At 38.9% G+C, this 23,059-nt stretch overlaps 1 protein-coding gene across 1 annotated transcript in view; it reads left to right on the top strand.

Annotated features, from left to right (window-relative positions):
* The window catches only part of IGBP1 (immunoglobulin binding protein 1), a 39,586-nt gene that overhangs the window by 14,801 nt on the left and 1,726 nt on the right, over positions 1-23,059 (top strand). The window lies entirely within an intron of this gene.

Genomic DNA, 23,059 nt, shown 5'->3' on the forward strand with positions numbered 1-23,059 from the left:
CTATACGTACAGGAAAAAAAAAGAAAGAAAATGTGACTTATACTCAAGAGGAAAAGCAATCAATGAAAACCAACCCCAAGATGACTCAGATGTTGAAATTAGCAGATAAGGACTTTAAAGCAGCTTATTTCTATGCTCAAGGGCATAGGGGAAAATATACTTGTAATGAATGAAAAGGTAAGAAATCTCAGAGAAGTAGAAACTATGCACAAAAAATTGTGGAACTGAAAAATACAATATCTGAAGTTTAAAAATCAAACCAGACTCATAGATACAGACAAAAACACGGGTGGTTGCCACAGGAGTGGGAGGTTGGAGAGGGGAAATAGGTGAAGGGGATTAAGAGCTATAAACCTCTAGTTATAAAATAAATAAAGCCATAGGGGTGTAATATACAGCATAAGAAATGTGGTCAGTAATATTGTGATAACTTTGTGTAGGGACAGATGGTTACCAGATTTATGGTGGTGATCATTTCATAATGTATGCAAATGTCAAACCACTGTAATGCACCTGAAACTAACATAACATTGTATATCAACTATATTTCAATTTTTAAAAATTGGATGAGATTAATAGCAGATTGGCAATGACAGGAGAAAGGGTTGGTTAACTTGAAATAAGCCAATCTGAAGAAAAAAAAAAGACTGGTTAAAAACGAAGAGCCTCAATGACCTGTGGAACAATGTAAAAAGGTCTACCATATGTACAATTGGAATACCAGTAGGAGAGAAGAAAGAGAGAGAAGGGGCCATTAAAAAAAATTGAAGGAATGATGGCTGAAATGTTCCCCAAATCTGTGAAACACAAATTTAGAAATAGCAGTAAGCCCTAACTAAGCAGGTTTTAAATACAGTGAAAACCAAGCCTAGGGACATCATAGTCAAACTGCCGAAAACAAAAGAAAAAGAGAATCTTAAAAGCAGCCAGAGATAAAGTACATATTACACACAGAAGAACAGTGATATGAATTGTTGTCACCTTGCCATTTGAAACAGTGGGTCCCAGAGATAGTGAAGTAATGCCTCAATTAAACACCCCAATTTTATTTATTTATTTATTTAATTTTTCATTGTGTTGGGTCTTCGTTGCTGTGCGCGGGCTTTCTCTAGTTGCATTGAGTGAGGGCTACTCTTTGTTGCGGTGCATGGGCTTCTCATTGCGGTGGCTTCTCTTGTTGCGGAGCACAGGCTCTAGGCGCTTGGGCTTCAGTAATTGTGGCACACCGGCTCCGTAGTTGTGGCACAGGGGCTTAGTTGCTCTGCGGCAACTAAGCCGCAGACCAGGGCTCGAACCCGTGTCCCCTGTGTTGGCAGGCAGATTCTTAACCACTGAGCCACCAGGGAAGTCCCTAAACACCCCAATTTAAAAATGAGTAAAAGACCTTAGACACCTCACCAAAGAAGATTATATAGAGGGGAAATAAGCATATGAAAAGATGCCCAACATCATATGTCATTAGGGAATTGCAAATTAAAACAACAGTGATCCCACTACACCCCTATAAGAATGGCCAAAATCCAAAATACTGACAACACCAAATGCTGGCATGGCTAATGGAGCAACAGGAACTGTCATTCATTGTTGGTGGGAATGTAAAATGGTACAGACACTTTGGAAGACAGTTTGTCAGAAGTAAACATTCTCTTACCATACTATCAAGCAGTCATGCTCCTTGGTATTTACCCAAATGAGTTGAAGTTAGGTCCACACAAAAATTGCACACAAATGTTTATAGCAGCTTTATTCATAATTGCCAACATTTGGAAGCAACCAAGATGCCCTCAGTAGGCAAATGGATAAACTGTGGTACATACAGACAATGGAATAATATTCATTGCTAAAAACAAATGAGCTATCAAGACATAAAAAGACATGGAGGAACCTTAAAGACATATTACTAAGTGAAAGAAGCTAATCTGAAAAGGCTACATACTGTATGATTCCAGCTACATGACATTCTGGAAAATGCAAAACTATGGAGAGAGTAAAAGGGTCATTGGTTGCCAGGGATTAGAGGAAAAGGAGGGATGAATAGGTAAAACACAGAGGATTTGGGGGGCAGGTAGACTATTAGTATGATGCTGTAATGGTGAATATATGTCATTATACATTTGCCCAAATCCATAGAATGTACAACACCAAGAGTGAACCCTAATGTAAACTGTGGACTTTGCATGATAATGATGCATCAGTGTAGGTTCATTGATTATAACAAATGTACCACTGCGGCTCGATGTTGATAGTGGGGGGAGGCTGTGTCTGTGTGGGGCAGGGGGTATATAGGAATGCTGTGTTCTTTTCATTCAGTTTTACTGTATACCTAAAACTGCTCTAAAACTAAGGTCTATTTTTTAAAAATAATGCAAAGAGAGAAAGCTATAAAGTCAATGGAGAAATTAAAAGGGAGGAAGGCAAGAAAGAATGGAGAAACAAAAAACAGATGAGATGAACAGAAAACCAATAGCAGAATGGTAAATCCCAATCCAGCCATGTCAGTAATGATGTTAAATATAAATGGGAAAAAAATATATATATATATATAAATGGAGTAAACCTTCAAATTAGAAATCAGAGATTGATTACCAGACTCAACTGCATGCTGTCTACAAGAGGTGCATTCTACTTGTTTTTTAATTGAAGTATAGTTGATTTACAATATTAGTTTCAGGTATACAGCAAAATGATTCAGTATTTTTGTAAATTATGCTCCATTATAAGTTATTACAAGATAATGAGTATCATTCCCTGTGCTATATAGTATATCCTTCTTGATTATCTATGTTATACATAGTAGTTTGTATCTGTTGATCCCATACCCCTAATTTGTCCCTCCCCACTTTCCTCTGCCCCCTTTGGTAGCCACAAGTTTGTTTTCTGTATCTGTGAGTCTGTTTTTCATATCCGTTCATTTGTATCACTTTTTAGATTCCACATATAAGTGATATCACACAGTATTTGTCTTTCTCTGTCTGACTTATTTCACTAAGCATAATACCCTCTAGGTCCATCCATGTTGCTGCAAATTGCAGAACTTCATTCTTTTTTATGGCTGAGTAATAGTCCATTCTCTGTGTGTATGTATGTATACATATATACATATATATATACCACATCGTCTTTATCCATTCGTCTGTTGATGGACACTTGGGTTGCTTCCATCTCTTGGCTATTGTAAATAGTGCTGCTATAAACATTGGGGTGCATGTATCTTTTTGAATTAGTGTTTTCCTTTTTTCTAGATATATACCTAGGAGTGGAATTGCTGGATCATATGGTAATTCTATTTTTCGTTTTTTGAGGAACCTCCATACTGTTTTCCATAGTGGCTGCACCAATTTACATTCTTACCAACAGTGTACGAGGGTTCCCTTTTCTTCACATCCTCTCCAACGTTTGTTATTTATAGACTTTTTGATGATAGCCATTCTGACAGGTGTGAGGTAATACCTAATTGTGGTTTTGATTTGCGTTTTTCTAATAATTAGTGATGTTGAGAATCTTTTCATGTGCCTGTTAGCCATCTGTATGTCTTTGGAAAACTGTCTCTTCAGGTCTTCTGCCCACTTATTGGGTTGTTTGTTTTTTTGATGATGAATTGTATGAGCTGTTCATAATATTTTGGATAGTAATCCCTTATGGGTCACATCAGTTATAAATATTTGCTCCCACTGTGTAGGTTGTCTTTTCATTTTGTCAGTATTTTCCCTTGCTGTGTAAAAGCTTTTAAGTTTAATTATGTCCATTTGTTTAGTTTTGCTTTTACTTCTTTTGCCTTAGGAGACAGAGCCAAAAAAAATATTGCTACAATTATGTCAGAGTGTTCTGCCTATATTCTCTTCTAGGAGTTTTATGGTTTCAGGTCTTATATTTAGGTCTCCTAATCCATTTTGAGTTCATTTTTGTATATGGTGTGAGGGAATGTTCTAATCTCATTGTTTTACATGTAGCTCTCCAATTTTCCCAGCACCACTTGTTGAAGAGACTGCCTTTTCTTCATTGTATATTCTTGCCTCTTTTGTCATAGATTAATTGACCATAGCCTATTTCTGGGCTCTCTGTTCTGTTCCATTAATCTGTGTGTCTGTTTTCGTGCCAGTACCATGCTGTTTTGATTACTGTAGCTTTGTAGTATAGTCTGAAGTCTGGGAGCATTATACCTCTGGCTTTGTTCTTTTTCCTCAAGATTGCTTTGGCAATTCAGGATCTTTTGTGGTTCCATATGAATTTTAGGGTTATTTGCTCTAGTCCTGTGAAAAATATGCATATTTTGATAGGGATTGCATTAAATCTGTAGATTGCTTTGGACAGCATGGCCATTTTTTTTTTTTTTTTTTTTTGCAGTACGCGGGCCTCTCACTGTTGTGGCCTCTCCCGTTGCGGAGCACAGGCTCCGGATGCGCGGATGCGCAGGCTCAGCAGTCATGGCTCACGGGCCCAGCCGCTCCACGGCATGTGGGATCTTCCCAGACCAGGGCACGAACCTGTGTCCCCCGCATCGGCAGGCGGACTGTCAACCACTGCGCCACCAGGGAAGCCCCAGCATGGCCATTTTAATAACATTAATTCTTCTAATCCAAGAGCACAGGATATCTTTCCATTTCTTTGTATCATCTTTAGTTTCCTTCATAAATGTTTTATAGTTTTCAGAATATAGGTCTTTCACCTTCTTAGTTAAGTTTATTCCTAGGTATTTTATTCTTTTTGATGCAATTTTAAGCAGGATTTTTTTTTTTACTTTCTCTTTCTGATATTTTATTGTTAGTGTATAGAAGTGCAACAGATTTCTGTATATTGATCTTGTATCCTACAACCTTGCTGAATTCATTTATTAGTTCTAATAGTTTTTGGGTGGAGACTTTAGGGTTTTCTAGATATAGTACCACATCATCTGCAAGTAATGACAGTTTTACCTCTTCCCTTCCGATTTGGATGCCTTTTATTTCTTTCTTGTCTGATTGCTGTGACTAGGACTTCTAATACTGTGTTGAATAGAAGTGGTGAGAATGGGCATCCTTGTCTTGTTCCAGAATTTAGCGGGAAGGCTTTCAGCTTTTCACCATTAAGTATGACATTGGATGTGGGTTTGTCCTAAATGGCCTTTGTTATGTTGAGATATGTTCCCTCGATACCCACTTTCAGAGTTTTTATTATTAATGGATGTTGAATTTTATCCCATTGGTCTTTCTGCATCTATTGAGATGATCATGTGATTTTTATCCTTCCTTTTGATAATGTGGTGTATCACACTGATTAATTTGCATATATCGAATTACCCTTGTGACCCTAGAATAAATTCAGCTTGATCATGGTATATGATCCTTTTTATATATTTTTAGATTTGGTTTGCTAATATTTTGTTGAGGGTTTTTGCATTTATATTCATCAAATATACTGGCCTGTAATTTCCTTTTTTTGTAGTGCCACACTGTGGCATGGAGTGAGCAGGGCCAAAACATTCAGCTTGGGCTGGGGTACACATACAGCAAAGCGGCTGTGGGAAACCCAGCAGCTCTGGTGCCATCAGAAATCTGGGCTGCTTCTGGGGCACCTCTTGAGTAAATTCCAGCAATGGTCACCACTGCTGCCCCACCTGGGCTCCACCTCAGAGCTGGGTCACTTCCCCATCTCAAGGTCAAGTCTCTTCCCAGGTCCTGGCCACCCTAGATCCAGTGCCATGCTTGTGACATGAAGTGAGCAGGGATAGAACATTCTTTCATCTCTGGCTGGAGAGCACAGCATGGCTGTTGCATGAAACCAGTAGCCTAGGACAGCAGACTACTGGTTTCTCTACCCTACCTGGGGGCAGTCTACCCACGCAGTACTCATGAGTGGAGCCCAGCCTTCTCTGTGGACTTCTGTGTATCTTTCTTACAACCTTGGTTGTACAGGAGTCTTTCTGCCAATTTCCAGTTAGTTTTCGGTGAGAATTGTTCCACAAGTTGATATATTTTTGATGTGTTCATGGGGAGAGGTGAACTCCACATCTTCTTACACCACCATCTTGATCTCCTATCAAGAGATGCATTTAAATATAAAGGTACAGATTGGTGGAACGTAAAAAGATTTTTTAAATATACCATGCTAACAGTAAACATAAGAAAGCTGCAGTAGCTATATAATGTCAGATAAAGTAGACTTCAAGACAAAAGGTGTTACTGGACTTTCAAAGGGACATTTAATGCTGATAAAAGGGGCAATTTATCTGGAAGACGTAGCAATCATAAACATATTTGTGACTAATAACAACCTTCAAATTACATGAAGAAAAAATTGACAGAATTAAATGGAGAAATAGACAAATCTACAGCCATAGTTAGAGATTTTCATACTTCTCTTTCAGTAACTGAAAGAATTTCTGGACAGAAAATCAGTAAGGACATAAAAGATCTGGAGAAAACTCGCAGCCACCTTAACCTGTTTGACATTTATAGAAAAATATATCCAATAACTGCAAAATACACCTTTTTTCAAATGCACATGGTATGTTCACTAACTTAGACCATATTCTGGGCCACCAAATAAGTGTCCATAAACTTTCTTTTTCTTAATTAATTAATTAATTTTTAAAATTAATTAGTTAATTAATTTGGCTGCATTGGGTCTTAGTTGTGGCACATGGGATCTTCGTCGCGGCACGCGAGATCTTTCATTGCGGCGTGTGGGCTCTTCATTGCAGTGTGTGGGCTTCTCTCTAGTTGTGGCGCATGGGCTCTAGAGCGCGCGGGCTCAGGAGTTGTGGTGCACAGGCTTAGTTGCCCCGTGGCAGGTGGGTTCTTATTTCCCCAACCAGGGATTGAACTCTTGTCGCCTGCATTGGAAGACGGATTCTTAACCACTGGACCACCAGGGAAGTCCCTCCATAAACTTTCAGAGATTGAAATTGCACTATGTTCTCTGACCACAATCTAATTCAGTTAGCAATCAATGACATATAGGAAGTCCCTAAATATTTTAAAATTAAACAACATACTTATAAATAACCCATCAGCCAAAGAAGAAATCACAAAGAAAATTAAGAAGTATTTTTAACTGAATGATAATGAAATACATTAAAACTTGTGGGATACAACTAAAGCAGTACTGAGAGGGAAAGGTATAACTTTCAGCAGTTATATTAGAAAAAAGAAAGGTAAAATCAGTTACTAAGGTACTAACTTAAGAAGTTGGAGAAAACAAGAACAAAATAAGCTTAAAGTATATGGAAGAAAGGAAACAATAAAGATGGAGAACCTCGGGGGGGTTGGTGGTCGTAGTGTTGCACAAAAGTCAAACATATGTATACCGTTATGACCTGGCAGTTTCACTCCCAGGTATATACCTAAGGGGAATGAGACCATATTTCTTCAAAAGGCTTGTACAAGAATGCTCATAGCAGCAGCATTTGTAATACCCCAAACTGAACACTACTTAAATGCCCATAGATAGTAGAATGGATAAATAAATTTTGGCATATTCACACAGTGAAATACTATTTAGCAATAAGGTTAAGCAGACTATAGTTCTTTACTTATAAGTAACAAATATAGCTAAGTTTTACAAACATAATTTGAGTAAAAAAAGTCAGACACAAAAGAGCATAAAGTTCAGACATAGCTGAAACTTGTATATGCTGGTTAAAAGCCAGTATGGTGCTCACCCTTAGTGGGAGATCATGAATGGAACTGGACCTGAGGGGGACTTCTGAAGAGTTAGTGATGTTTTGTATCTTAATCTGGGTACCGATTACATGGATGTGTTCAGATGTGAAAATTGATTGAGCTATACTGTGTTTGTGTATTTTTCTGCATGTATGTTACATTTCAGTAAAAAAGACAAAAGAAAAAATTCATGGATAATATTTACAGCAAAACTAAGTGACAGTGTATCCCCATGAAACTCAAAATAAAAACAGGTAAGGGCAAATCATTCATAGCCACAAGATCAACAAGGAATGGACATCTGTGTAGGAGAAAGCAGAAGGAATTGACTGACCATGTGAAAGACCTGACAAACAGGAGAATTCCGAAACAGCAAACAGGTATTCACTAAAAAGCATGGCATTCTGACAAGTGTGAGGTGGTATCTCACTGCATTTGAGGTGGTTTTTATTTACATTTCCCTTATGATTAGTGATGTTGAGTAGCTTTTCATGTGCCATGACCATCTCTATGTCTTCTTTGGAAAAATGTCTATTCAGGTCTTCTGCCCATTTCTTATTCAGATTGTTTGTACTGAGTTGTATGAGTTCTTTATATATTTTGGATATTAACCCCTTAACAGACATATTATTTGCAAATATCTTCTCCCATTCAGTTAAGTTGCCTTTTTGTTTTACTGATGGTTCCCTTTGCTGTGCAAAAGTTTTTTAGCTTCATATGGTTCCGTTTGTTTATTTTTGGTTTTGTTGCTGTTGCCTGAGGAGACAGATCAAAAAAAATATTGCTAAGACTAGTTTCAAAGAGCATACTGCCTGTGTTTTCTTCTAGATGTTTTATGGTTTCAAGTCTTACATTTAAGTCTTTAATTCATTTTGAGTTTATTTTTGTAAATGATGTGAGAAAATGGTCTAGTTTCATTCTTTTACTTGTAGCTATCCAGTTTTCCCAACACCACTAAGCCATAAAAAAGAATGAAATCTTGCAATCTGTGACAACATGGATGGACCTGGAGGGTATTATGCTAAGTGAATAAGTCAGACAGAGAAAGATAAAACAAATGAGTCCTAGGCTTCCCTGGTGGCGCAGTGGTTGAGAGTCTGCCTGCCGATGCAGGGGACATGGGTTCGTGTCCCGGTCTGGGAAGATCCCACATGCCGCAAAGCGGCTAGGCCCGTGAGCCATGGCCGCTGAGCCTGCACATCCGGAGCCTGTGCTCCACAACGGGAGACGCCACAATAGTGAGAGGCCCGCATACCACAAAAAACAAACAAACAAAATAAATGAGTCCTAAACAACCCAGAAACAGACTCATAGATACAGAGAACAAACTAGTGGTTGAGAGAATGGGAGGATGGGTGAAATAGGTGAAGGGGATTAAGAGATACAAATTACCAGTTATAAAATAAATAGGTCACAGGGATGTAATGCACAGCACAGGGAATATAGTCAATAATATTATAATAACTTTTTATGGCACATAATTGATACAAATATAGAATCACTATGTTGTACATCTGAAACAAATATTATATTGTAAGTCAACTATACTTCAATTAAACATTTTTAATGAAAAAAATAAAAGTGTGGCAGTTCAGTTTAAGAACATTAATTGAAATGGGGAGGGGTTTTGCCCTCCAATAAAAACTGAATGAATACAAGGAACCTGTGGTCAGGTCTGAAAGGGATGGAGCAGGCTAACCCTTAATGAACTCTTGAAAATGAGCCACCAGATCTCCCTACTCATACACGGTCCCACACTGAGGAGAAATTGCTGAGAATAGAATTCAAATTGAGCAGAACAGGGACAATAAAGAATAAGGAAAGAAAAGGTCTAGATAAGAATGGGAGAGAGGACCAGAACCAAGAACTCTAATCAAGCAAGTCATCATATTCCTTTAACATACATAAAAACAGCAGAAAGGGAGCCTCTGTGAAGTTAGAAAAGCCACCCTGAACCATACTTCTTTCTTTTTTTTTTTTTTTTTGTGGTACGCGGGCCTCTCACTGCTGTGGCCTCTCCCGCCGCGGAGCACAGGCTCCGGATGCGCAGGCCCAGCGGCCATGGCTCACGGGCCCAGCCACTCCAAGGCATGTGGGATCTTCTTGGACCGGGGCACGAACCCGCATCCCCTGCATCGGCAGGCGGACTCCCAACCACTGCGCCACCAGGGAAGCCCCATACTTCTTTCTAAAAGTTCAGGAAAGCTTAGTACACATAAGAATGAGCAACAGATTGTGATGATGGTTGCACAGTTCTGAATATACTAAAAACTACTGAACTGTACATTTTAAATGGGTAAATTTTATGGTATGTGAAAAATATCTCAATAAAGCTGTGAGAAAAATGAATGGAAAAATAATCAAGGTCAGATCCCACACAAAATTATTATAAGGAGAAAGAGGAGAGAATCAAAAGCATTCCATGTTGCTTATCTATTTTATGTATAGTAGTTTGTATCTTTTAATCCCATACTCCTAATTTGTCCCTCCCTCCCTCTCTGCTTTGGTAACCATAAATTTATTTTCTGTCTGTGAGTCAGTTTCTGTTTTGTATATAGATTCATTTGTATTATTTTTTCGATTCCACATGTAAGTGATATAAAGGATATAAACTGAAAAAATATATATATATAACTGAATCACTTTGCTGTACACCTGAAACTAACACAGTATTGTAAATCAACTATACTTCAATTTTTAAAAAAAAGAGAAAAAGGGGGGAAAAATATTCCAGAAAGACACACTCAAAAAACAACAAATTTAAAATATACTGTTTAAAAATGAGTTGGAAGACATTAAGAAAATTAAATAAGACATGGAAGAACAAAACAAAGCAGGATTAGAAAAACTCAGAAATGTAGTGACAACTTGGGGGAAGTAAGAAGAAAGAATCACTTCAGAAGTGAAGGCTGAGGGACTTCCCTGGTGGTCCGCCTTCCAATGCAGGGGATGCAAGTTCGATCCCTGGTCAGGGGACGAAGACCCCACATGCCGTGGGGCAACTAAGCCCATGCACTCTAGAGCCCACGAGCCACAACTAGAGAGCCCATGTGCCGCAACAAAGAGCCTGCGTGCCACAACTAAGATCCAATGCAGCCAAGTAAATTAAAAAAGAAAAGAAAAAAGAAAGGAAGGCTGGGACTTCCCTGGCAGTCCAGTGGTTAAGACTCCATGCTTCCACTGCAGGGAGCGCAGGTTTGATCCCTGGTTGGGGAATTAAGATCCCACATGCCATGTGGTGTGGTCAAAAAATAAAAATAAAAAAAAATAGAGATGAAGGCTAAGGCAGAACACTCCTTGACATAAATCGTAGCAATATTTTTATGGATCTGTCTCAGACAAAGGAAACAAAAGCAAAAATAAACAAATGGGACCTAATTAAACTTAAAAACTTCTGCACAGCAAAGGAAACCAACAACAAAATGAAAAGACAACCTACAGAATGGGAGAAAATATTTTGCAAATGATATGCCCAATAAGGGGTTAATATCCAAAATATATAGATAGCTCATATAACTCAATATAAAAAAAACTTAAAAATGGGCAGATGACCTGAGTAGACATCTTTCCAAAGAAGATATACAGATGGCCAACAGGAACATGAAAAGAGGCTCAGCATTGCTAATCATCAGAGAAATGCAAATCAAAACCATAATGAGATATCACCTCACACCTGTCAGAATGGCTATCATCAAGAAGTCTACAAATAGCAAATGTTGGCGAGGATGTATAGAAATGGGAACCCTAGTACGCTGTTGGTAGGAATATAAATTGATGTAGCTACTATGGAAGGCAGTGTGGCAGTTTGTCAAAAAATTAAAATGGAACTACTGTATGATCCAGAAATTCTACCCCTGGGTTTTTATCCAAAGAAAATGGAAACACTAATTCAAAAAGATACATGCACCCCAGTGTTCATAGAATCATTGTTTACATTAGCCAGTATATGGAAGCAACCAAAGGTGTCCATCAGTAGATGAAAAGATATAGAAGATGTGGTGTATATATATATATACAGTGGAGGATTAGCCCTAAAAAGAGTGAAACTCTGCCATTTTCAACAACATGGACGGCCCCTAGAGGGTATTAATCCTTAGTGAAATAAGTCAGAGAAAGACAAATACTGTATGGTATCATTTATATGCGGAATCTAAAAAATAATCTAATAAAAATATAACAAAACAGAACCAGACTCACAGATACAGAGGACAAACTAGTGGATACCAGTGAGGAGAGAAAAGGGAGGGGAGGGCAAGATGGTAGGGGATTAAGAGGAATCAGCTACTATGTATAAAATGAATAAGCTACAAAGATACATTGTACAGCACAGGGAATATAGCCAATTTTTTAAAAGATCTTTATTGGAGTATAATTGCTTTATAATGGTGTGTTAGTTTCTGCTTTATAACAAAGTGAATCAGTTATACATATACATATGTCCCCATATCTCTTCCCTCTTGCATCTCCCTCCCTCCCACCCTCCCTATCCCACCCCTCTAGGTGGTCACAAATCACCGAGCTGATCTCCCTGTGCTATGCGGCTGCTTCCCACTAGCTATCGGTTTTACATTTGGTAGTGTATATATGTCCATGCCACTCTCTTACTTTGTCCCAGCTTACCCTTCCCCCTCCCCATGTCCTCAAGTCCATTCTCTAGTAGGTCTGCATGTTTATTCCCATCCTGCCCCTAGGTTCTTCATGACATTTTTTTTTTAGATTCCATATATATGTGTTAGCATGTGGTATTTGTTTTTCTCTTTCTGACTTACTTCACTCTGTATGACAGACTCTAGGTCCATCCACCTCACTACAAATAACTCAGTTTCGTTTCTTTTTATGGCTGCGTAATATTCCATTGTATATATGTGCCACATCTTCTTTATCCATTCATCTGTCAATGGACACTTAGGTTACTTCCATGTCCTGGCTATTGTAAATAGAGCTGCAGTGAACATTGTGGTACATGACTCTTTGAATTATGGCTTTCTCAGGGTATATGCCCAGTAGTGGGACTGCTGGGTCATTGGGTAGTTCTATTTTTAGTTTTTTAAGGAACCTCCATACTGTTCTCCATAGTGGCTGTATCAATTTACATTCCCACCAGTAGTACAAGAGGGTTCCCTTTTCTCCACACCCTCTCCAGCATTTATTGTTTGGAGATTTTTTGATGATGGCCATTCTGACTGCTGTGAGGTGATATCTCATTGTAGTTTTGATTTGCATTTCTCTAATGATTAATGATGTTGAACATTCTTTCATGTGTTTGTTGGCAAACTATATCTTCTTTGGAGAAATGTCTATTTACATCTTCTGCCCATTTTTGGATTGGGTTTTTTTTTTTTTTTTTTTTTTTAATATGTATAATTGTGATAGAAATTTATTTATTTATTTATTTATTTATTTATTTATGGCTGTGTTGGGTCTTCGTTTCTGTGCAAGGGCTTTCTTTAGTTGCAGCGAGTGGGGGTCACTCTTCATCGCGGTGTGCGTGCCTCTCACTGTTGCAGCCTCTCTTGTTGCAGAGCACAAGCTCCAAATGCGCAGGCTCAGTAGTTGTGGCTCACGGGCCTAGTTGCTCCACGGCATGTGGGATCTTCCCAGCCAAGGGTTCAAACCCATGTCCCCTGAATTGGCAGGCAGATTCTCAACCACTGTGCCACCAGGGAAGCCCGAGTTGTTTGTTTTTTTGATATTGAGCTGCTTGTAAATTTTGGAGATTAATCCTTTGTCAGTTGCTTCATTTGCAAATATTTTCTCCCATTCTGACGGTTGTCTTTTTGTCTTGTTTATGGTTTCCTTTGCTGTGCAAAAGATTTTAAGTTTCATTAGATCCCATTTATTTTATTTTTGTTTTTATTTCCATTTCTGTAGGAGGTGGGTCAAAAAGGATCTTGCTGTGATGTATGTCATACAGTGTTCTTCCTGTATTTTCCTCTAAGAGTTTTATAGTGTCTGGCCTTACATTTAGGTCTTTTATCCATTTTGAGTTTATTTTTATGTATGGTGTTAGGGAGTGTTCGAATTTCATTCTTTTACATGTAGCTGTCCAGTTTTTCCAGCACCATTTGTTGAAGAGGCTGTCTTTTCTCCATTGTATATTCTTGCCTCCTTTATCAAAAATAAGGTGACCTATGTGCATGGGTTTATCTCTGGGCTTTCTATCCTGTTCCATTCACCTGTATTTCTGTGTTTGTGCCAGTACCATACTGTCTTGATTACTGTAGCTTTGTAGTCTAATCTGAAGTCAGGGAGCCTGATTCCTCCAGCTCCGTTTTTCGTTCTCAAGATTGCTTTGGCTATTCGGGGTCTTTTGTGTTTCCATACAAATTGTGAAATTTTTTGTTCTGGTTCTGTGAAAAATGCCAGTGGTAGTTTGATAGGGATTGCATTGAATCTGTAGATTGCTTTGGGTAGTAGAGTCATTTTCACAATGTTGATTCTTTCAATTCAAGAACATGGTATATCTCTCCATCTATTTGTATCATCTTTAATTTCTTTCATCAGTGTCTTATAGTTTTCTGCATACAGGACTTTTGTCTCCTTAGGTAGGTTTATTCCTAGGTATTTTATTCTTTTTGTTGCAATGGTAAATGAGAGTGTTTCCTTAATTTCTCTTTCAGATTTTTCATCATTAGTGCATAGGAATGCAAGAGATTTCTGTGCATTAATTTTGTATCCTGCTACTTTACCAAATTCATTGATTAGCTCCAGTAGTTTTCTGGTAGCATCTTTAGGATTCTCTATGTATAGTATCATGTCATCTGCAAACAGTGACAGCTTTACTTCTTCTTTTCCCATTTGGATTCCTTTTATTTCTGTTTCTTCTCTGATTGCTGTGACTAAAACTTCCAAAACTATGTTGAATAATAGTGGTGAGAGTGGGCAACCTTCTCTTGTTCCTGATCATAGTGGAAATGGTTTCAGTTTTTCACCATTGAGGACAATGTTGGCTGTGGGTTTGTCATATATGGCCTTTATTATGTTGAGGAAAGTTCCCTCTATGCCTATTTTCTGAAGGGTTTTTATCATAAATGGGTGTTGAATTTTGTCGAAAGCTTTTTCTGCATCTATTGAGATGATCATATGTTTTTTATTCTTCAATTCGTTAATATGGTGCATCACATTGATTGATTTGCATATATTGAAGAATCCTTGCATTCCTGGGACAAACCCCACTTGATCATGGTGTATGATCCTTTTAACATGCTGTTGGATTCTGTTTGCTAGTATTTTGTTGAGGATTTTTGTATCTAGCTTCATCAGTGATATTGGACTGTAGTTTTCTTTCTTTGTGACATCTTTGTCTGGTTTTGGTATCAGCGTGATGGTGGCCTCGTAGAATGAGTTTGGGGGTGTTTCTCCCTCTGCTATAGTTTGCAAGAGTTTGAGAAGGATAGGTGTTATCTCTTCTCTAAATGTGTGATGGAATTCGCCTGTGAAGCCATCTGGTCCTGGGCTTTTGTTTGTTTGAAGGTTTTTAATCACAGTCTCAATTTCAGTGCTTGTGATTGGTCTGTTTATATTTTCTGTTTCTTCCTGGTTCAGTCTCAGAAGTTTGTACTTTTCTAAGAATTTGTCCATTTCTTCCAGGTTGTCCATTTTATTGGCATAGAGTTTCTTGTAGTAATCTCTCATGATCTTTTGTATTTCTGCAGTGTCAGTTGTTACTTCTCCTTTTTCATTTCTAATTCTATTGATTTGAGTCTTCTCCCTTTTTTTCTTGATGAGTCTGGCTAATGGTTTATCAATTTTGTTTATCTTCTCAAAGAACCAGCTTTTAGTTTTATTGATCTTTGCTATTGTTTCCTTCATTTCTTTTTCATTTATTTCTGATCTGATCTTTATGATTTCTTTCCTTCTGCTAACTTTGGGGGTTTTTTGTTCTTCTTTCTCTAATTGCTTTAGGTGCAGGGTCAGGTTGTTTACTCGAGATGTTTCCTGTTTCTTAGGGTGGGATTGTATTGCTATAAACTTCCCTCTTAGAACTGCTTTTGCTGCGTCCCATAGGTTTTGAGTCGTCGTGTCTCCATTGTCATTTGTTTCTAGGTTTTTTTTTTTTTTTTTTTTTGCGGTACGCGGGCCTCTCACTGCTGCGGCCCCTCCCGTTGCGGGGCACAGGTTCCAGACGCGCAGGTCCAGCGGCCATGGCTCACGGGCCCAGCCGCTCCACGGCACGTGGGATCTTCCTGGACCGGGGCACGAACCCGCGCCCCCTGCATCGGCAGGTGGACTCTCAACCACTGCACCACCAGGGAAGCCCTCTAGGTATTTTTTTATTTCCTCTTTGATTTCTTCAGTGATCACTTCGTTATTAAGTAGTGTATTGTTTAGCCTCCATGTGTTTGTATTTTTTAGAGATCTTTTCCTGTAATTGATGTCTAGTTTCATAGCATTGTGGTCGGAAAAGATACTTGATACAATTTCAATTTTCTTAAATTTACCAAGGCTTGATTTGTGACCCAAGATATGATCTATCCTGGAGAATGTTCCGTGAGCACTTGAGAAAAATGTGTATTCTGTTGTTTTTGGATGGAATGTCCTATAAATATCAATTAAGTCCATCTTGTTTAATGTATCATTTAAAGCTTGTGTTTCCTTATTTATTTTCATTTTGGATGATCTGTCCATTGGTGAAAGTGGGGTGTTGAAGTCCCCTACTATGAGCGTGTTACTGTCAATTTCCCCTTTTATGGCTGTTAGTATTTCCCTTATGTATTGAGTTGCTCCTATGTTGGGTGCATAAATATTTACAATTGTTATATCTTCTTCTTGGATTGATCCCTTGATCATTATGTAGTGTCCTTCTTGGTCTCTTCTAATTGTCTTTATTTTAAAGTCTAGTTTGTCTGATATAAGAATTGCTACTCCAGCTTTCTTTTGATTTCCTTTTGCATGGAATATCTTTTTCCATCCCCTTACTTTCAATCTGTATGTGTCTCTAGGTCTGAAGTGGGTCTCTTGTAGACAGCATATATATGGGTCTTGTTTTTGTATCCATTCAGCCAATCTGTGTCTTTTGGTGGGAGCATTTAGTCCATTTACATTTAAGGTAATTATTGATATGTATGTTCCTATTCCCATTTCCTTAATTGTTTTGGGTTCGTTATTGTAGGTATTTTCCTTCTGTTGTGTTTCTTGCCTAGAGAAGTTCCTTTAGCATTTGTTGTAAAGCTGGTTTGGTGGTGCTGAACTCTCTCAGCTTTTGCTTGTCTGTAAAGGTTTTAATTTCTCCATCAAATCTGAATGAGATCCTTGCTGGGTAGAGTAATCTTGGTTGCAGGTTTTTCTCCTTCATCACATTAAATATGTCCTGCCACTCCCTTCTGGCTTGTAGAGTTTCTGCTGAGAGATCAGCTGTTATCCTGATGGGGATTCCCTTGTGTGTTATTTGTTGTTTTTGCCTTGCTGCTTTTAATATGTTTTCTTTGTGTTTAATTTTTGACAGTTTGATTAATATGTGTCTTGGTGTATTTCTCCTTGGATTTATTCTGTATGGGACTCTCTGTGCCTCCTGGACTTGATTAACTATTTCCTTTCCCATATTAGGGAAGTTTTCAACTATAATCTCTTCAAATATTTTCTCAGTCCCTTTCTTTTTCTCTTCTTCTTCTGGAACCCGTATAATTCGAATGTTGGTGCGTTTAATGTTGTCCCATAGGTCTCTGAGACTGTCCTCAGTTCTTTTCATTCTTTTTTCTTTATTCTGCTCTGCAGCAGTTATTTCCACTATTTTATCTTCCAGGTCACTTATCCGTTCTTCTGCCTCAGTTATTCTGCTATTGATCACATCTAGAGTATTTTTCATTTCATTTATTGTGTTTTTAATCGATGCTTGATTCATCTTTAGTTCTTCTAGGTCCTTGTTAACTGTTTCTTGCATTTTGTCTATTCTATTTCCAAGATTTTGGATCCTCTTTACTATCATTATTCTGAATTCTTTTTCAGGTAGACTGCCTATTTCCTCTTCATTTGTTAGGTCGGGTGGGTTTTTATCTTGCTCCTTCACCTGCTGTGTGTTTTTCTGTCTTCTCATTTTGCTTATCTTACTGTGTTTGGGGTCTCCTTTTTGCAGGCTGCAGATTCGTAGTTCCCATTGTTTTTGGTGTCTGTCCCCAGTGGCTAAGGTTGTTTCAGTGGGTTGTGTAGGCTTCCTGGTGGAGGGGACTAGTGCCTGTGTTCTGGTGGTTGAGGCTTGATCTTGTCTTTCTGGTGGACAGGTCCACGTCTGGTGGTGTGTTTTGGGGTGCCTGTGGCCTTATTATGTTTTTAGACAGCCTCTCTGGTAATGGGTGGGGTTGTGTTCCTGTCTTGCTGTTTGCTTGGCATAGGGTGACCAGCACTGTAGCTTGCTGGTCGTTGAGTGAAGCTGGGTGCTGGTGTTGAGATGGAGATCTCTGGGAGATTTTCACCACTTGATATTATGTGGAGCTGGGAGGTCTCTTGTGGACCCGTGTCCTGAAGTTGGCTCTCCCACTTCAGAGGCACAGCACTGACTCCTGGCTGCAGCACCAAGAGCCTTTCATCTACCTGGCTCAGAATAAAAGGGAGAAAAAGTAGAAAGAAAGAATTAGTAGAAGAAAGAAAGAGAGAAAGAAAGAAAGAAAGAAGGAAGGAAGGAAGGAAAGAAAGAGAGAGAAAGAAGAACAGAGGGAGGGAGGGAGGGAGGAAAGAAAAAATAAAATAAAGTTATTAAAATAAAAAATAATTATTAAAAAACATTTTAATGTAAAAAGTAGTAAAAAAAAAAAAAAAAAAGAAGAAGGAAGAGTGTAACTGAACCAAAAAACAAATCCACCAATGATAATAGGCGCTAAAAGCTATACTAAAAAAACCCCAAAAAAACGGACGGACAGAATCCTTGGACAAATGGTAAAACAAAGCTATACAGACAAAATCACATACACAGTCACAAAAAGAGAAAAAGGAAAAGTATATGTATATCATTGCTTCCAAAGTCCACCGCCTCAATTTTGCGATGATTCGTTGTCTCTTCAGGTATTTCACAGATGCAGGATACATCAAGTTGATTGTGGAGATTTAATCCACTGTTCCTGAGGCTGCTGGGAGAGATTTCCCTTTCTCTTCTTTGTTTGTGCAGCTCCTGGGGTTCAGCTTTGGATTTGACCCCGCCTCTGCGTGTAGGTCACCTGAGGGCGTCTGTTCCTGCCCAGACAGGACGGGGTTATAGGAGCAGCTGATTCAGGGGCTCTGGCTCACTCAGGCCGTGGGGAGGGCGGGATACGGATGCGGGGCGATCCTGCGTCGGCAGAGGCCGGCGTGAAATTGCAACAGCCTGAGGCGCGCTGTGCGTTCTCCCGGGGGAGTTGTCCCTGGATCAGGGGACCCTGGCAGTGGCAGGCTGCACGGGCTCCCCGGAAGGGAGGTGTGGCTAGTGACCTGTGCTTGCACACAGGCTTCTTGATGGCGGCAGCAGCAGCCTTAGCGTCTCATGCCCGTCTCTGGAGTCTGCACTGATAGCCCCGGCTCGCACCCGTCTCTGGAGCTCCTTTAAGCAGTGCTCTTAATCCCCTCTCCTCGCGCACTGCGAAACAAAGAGGCAAGAAACAGTCTCTTGCCTCTTCGGCACCTCCAGACTTTTTCCCGGACTCCCTCCGGCTAGCTGTGGTGCACTGGCCCCTTCAGGCTGTGTTCACGCAGCCAACCCCAGTCCTCTCTGTGGGGTCTGACCTCCGAAGCCTGAGCCTCAGCTCCCAGCCCCCGCCCACACCGGCGGGTGAGCAGACAAGCCTCTCGGGCTGATGAGTGCTGGTCAGCACCGATCCTCTGTGCGGGAGTCTCTCCGCTTTGTGCTCTGCACCCCTGTTGCTGCGCTGTCCTCCGTGGCTCCGAAGCTTCCCACCACTCCACCCCTGTCTCTGCCAGTGAAGGGTCTTCCTAGTGTGTGGAAACCTTTCCTCCTTCACGGCTCCCTCCCACTGGTGCAGGTCCCGTCCCTATTCTTTTGTCTCTGTGTTTTCTTTTTTCTTTTGTCCTACCCAGGTATGTGGGGAGTTTTTTGCCTTTTGGAGGTCTGAGGTCTTCTGCCAGCGTTCAGTAGGTGTTCTGTAGGAGTTGTTCCACATGTAGATGTATTTCTGATGTATTTGTGGGGAGGAAGGTGATCACTTCTTACTCTTCCACCATCTTCCCAATATTTTATAATAACTCTAAATGGAATATAATATATAAAATATTAAATCAACATGTACCCCTGAAACTAATATTGTAAATCAATTAGACTTCAATTTGAATAAAAGAAAAGAAATGAAGGCTAAACTAGAAGAAAACAAGAATGAATGAATATAACAGAAAATGCCTTTCTAAAGTAAAAAGGAAAATGTTTTAAATCAAAAAGAAACAAAGATGAACAGATTTCTAGAAAAAATGACAAATATGAGAGATAGCAAAGAAGACCTGACATATGGATAATAAGATTATCTGAAGAAGAATACCGAAGCAAGGAAAAAGAAAAAAATGGTTAAAACTAATATTGGATGGACCTAGAGACTGTCATACAGAGTGAAGTAAGTCAGAAAGAGAAAAACAAATACCATATGCTAACGCACATATATGGAATCTAAAAAAACGGTACTGATGAACCTAGTGGCAGGGCAGGAATAAAGATGCAGATGTAGAGAATGGACTTGAGGACATGGGGAGGGGGAAGGGTAAGCTGGGACGAAGTGAGAGAGTGGCATGGACATATATACACTACCAAATGTAAAATGGATGGCTAGTGGGAAGCAGCCGCATAGCACAGGGAGATCAGCTCAGTGCTTTGTTACCACCTAGAGGGGTGGGATAGGGAGGGTGGGAGGGAGATGCAAGAGGGAGGGGATATGGGGATATATGTATACATATAGCTGATTCACTTTGTTGTACAGCAGAAACTAACACAACATTGTAAAGCAGTTATACTCCAATAAAGATATTTAAAGAAAAAACTAATATTGAGGAAACTTTAGATTTGCTTTTAAAAAGCACACCGTGTACCTAAGAATTTTGACTCAGAATTACCAGCAGCAAGACACATTCTAATAAAATTACTAGACTTTTTTTAAAAAAAGAAATGCCTTGGATACTTCAGCAAAAACAGCAGGTGGGTTGTAAAGGAAGGAAAATTAGATCATCTTCAAACTTTTTGACACCAACACTTTATGCCAGAAGAAAATGGAGTAACATTTAAGATACTCAAGGGGAAAAATACGTGAGCCAAGGACATTATATCTGGTAAAACTGACTTTTAGGTATAGAGGGTACAGGTATTTATCAACATGCAGGAACTCAGGAAATATTCATCCCATGATCCCTTTCTGAGAAATTTGCTAGAGAATGAGCTTAAGACAACCAAAGTGATGAGAGAGACATTGATATAAGGACTGTCAGTCAGCATTAAATATATAGTTACTTGTAGAACTAAGACTAAATGAGATTTGAAAGAGAGAAAGTATTAATGCTTATATGCCTAGTGCTCTGGTAATGTAGATATAGTGTTACTTTTAATGGAGAAATGGGGAAAGAATATGCAAAAAAAAGAAATGTTCTCAGCAATTATATTGGTAACAGTATTAGTGTTATTCCAGGACTGTGTAATGTGAGATAATATTAACTGAGTAATTATGAGATATTCAAATTCCATCATTCTCTGTCTTTGAGAGCTAAGACTTTTAGTGTGGAAGAATACAGATGTAATTCAAAAGAATTTGAGTTAGAAACAAAACACCCCTGTCGTCCTGAATATGAACTCATGAGAAATTTTATCGAAAAGTACACACACACACACACACACTTTTGCTTTATCCACTGAAAAGGCTTAGAAACAATGACCAGCCCAGAAGCAATGAGCACACCTAGTAACCCAGGTTCTGTTCTTGAAATACCATTCCCATTAAAAGAAACCAGGATGTCTTAGAGAAATAGCTAATTCCAAGTTTGCAGCAGGAAATAAATAAGATGAGCTTGGAAAATCTTGTCATAAAGGATAGGAAAGAAGCTTTCAAAGACTACTATGGTCATATCAGAAGGACTCAGAAGCCACTTTGAAGACGTTTCCACTGGCCAAAGACAGTTTGGCTTGAAAAAGGATAATTGCCAGTAGCAACGAGCACATCTAGTGCCCAAATCTTGGTTTCTAATACTATTCTCCAATTAAAGGGCTCCTTAGAGAAATGGATAATTCTAGGGCTGGACAGGGAATATACAAGATGAACCTGAAATATCTTGTAGTACTAGAAAATAAAGAAGCACTCAAAAAACAACAACAGCAAACAAAAAACTATTGAGGTATGTTAATGTGACACAGAGCCTTCTGAAAGAACTGTTACTGGCCAAAACTGGAAGAATGTGAGCAGGAAAATAACAGTATTGGATTATAACACAAGGAATAAAATGTGTCCGTGGGTCTATCGTGATAGAAATAAATGATTACATAAATAGATGGGGGCGAAGAGACCAATCTCCCCTACAGAAAAATTCTAAATAATTTGTGTATATACACCTGTCTCAAGGAGGTGCAGCATAACTCCTCACCCCTTAAGTGTAGTTTATGTTTAGTTACTTGCTTCCAAAGACTATAGTATAGAAGGAGGGGGAGCAGTTGGGAACCCTACAAACACTACCTGAAGTGATCCCAGTTAACATCAGCAGTGATAAGTCATGTTGGTGGTTTGTAGCCTTGGTTTGATGTGATAAGGAGGAAACTTCACTGTTATTCTCTTCCAAAAGTCATAACCCTAGTCTAATTATGAGAAAAATATGAGGCAACCCCAGGTTGAGGGACATTCTGCAGAATACCTGATGAGTACCCCTTAAAACTGTCCAGGTCATCAAAAACAAGGAAAGTGAGAAATTCTCACAGCCAAGAGGAGACGAAGGAGCCAGAGGACTAATGTAATATGGAATATTTGATGGGATCCTGGAACCAAAAAAAATGGACATTACGTAAAACCTAAGGAAATCTGAATAAAGTATGAACTTTAGTTGTTAGTTATGTATGTATCAGTATTGGTTCATTAGTTACGACGCACAAACCATAGTAACGTAAGACGTTAACAATAAGGGAAATTGGGTACGGATGTATAAGAACTCTTGTACTATCTTCTCAATTTTTCTGCAAATTAAAACTAAAGTTAGAAAGCTTATTTGAATATTTTTTAGAAATCATTGCAATTCATTGAAACCCATCAAATATGTTTAAATCCATGAGTTCATAACTATAGTTAAAACAAAAATTGTTCAATTTCAGAGGATGATAAGGAACCAATTTATTACCTTGAGAAATGGTAAATTAAAGCAGAAGAATCAAGCATTAATCTTGTTTTCTTTTCCTGGGTGACTAAATAGTAGTAGATGAGGGAAAGCCTCTCTTTATAAAAGCATTCTACTTAATAAAAAAAGAAATGTTAAAGAGTATCACCATT

This window comes from Hyperoodon ampullatus, assembly GCF_949752795.1.
Source record: "Hyperoodon ampullatus genome assembly, chromosome: X".
Classification (NCBI taxonomy): domain Eukaryota; kingdom Metazoa; phylum Chordata; class Mammalia; order Artiodactyla; family Ziphiidae; genus Hyperoodon; species Hyperoodon ampullatus.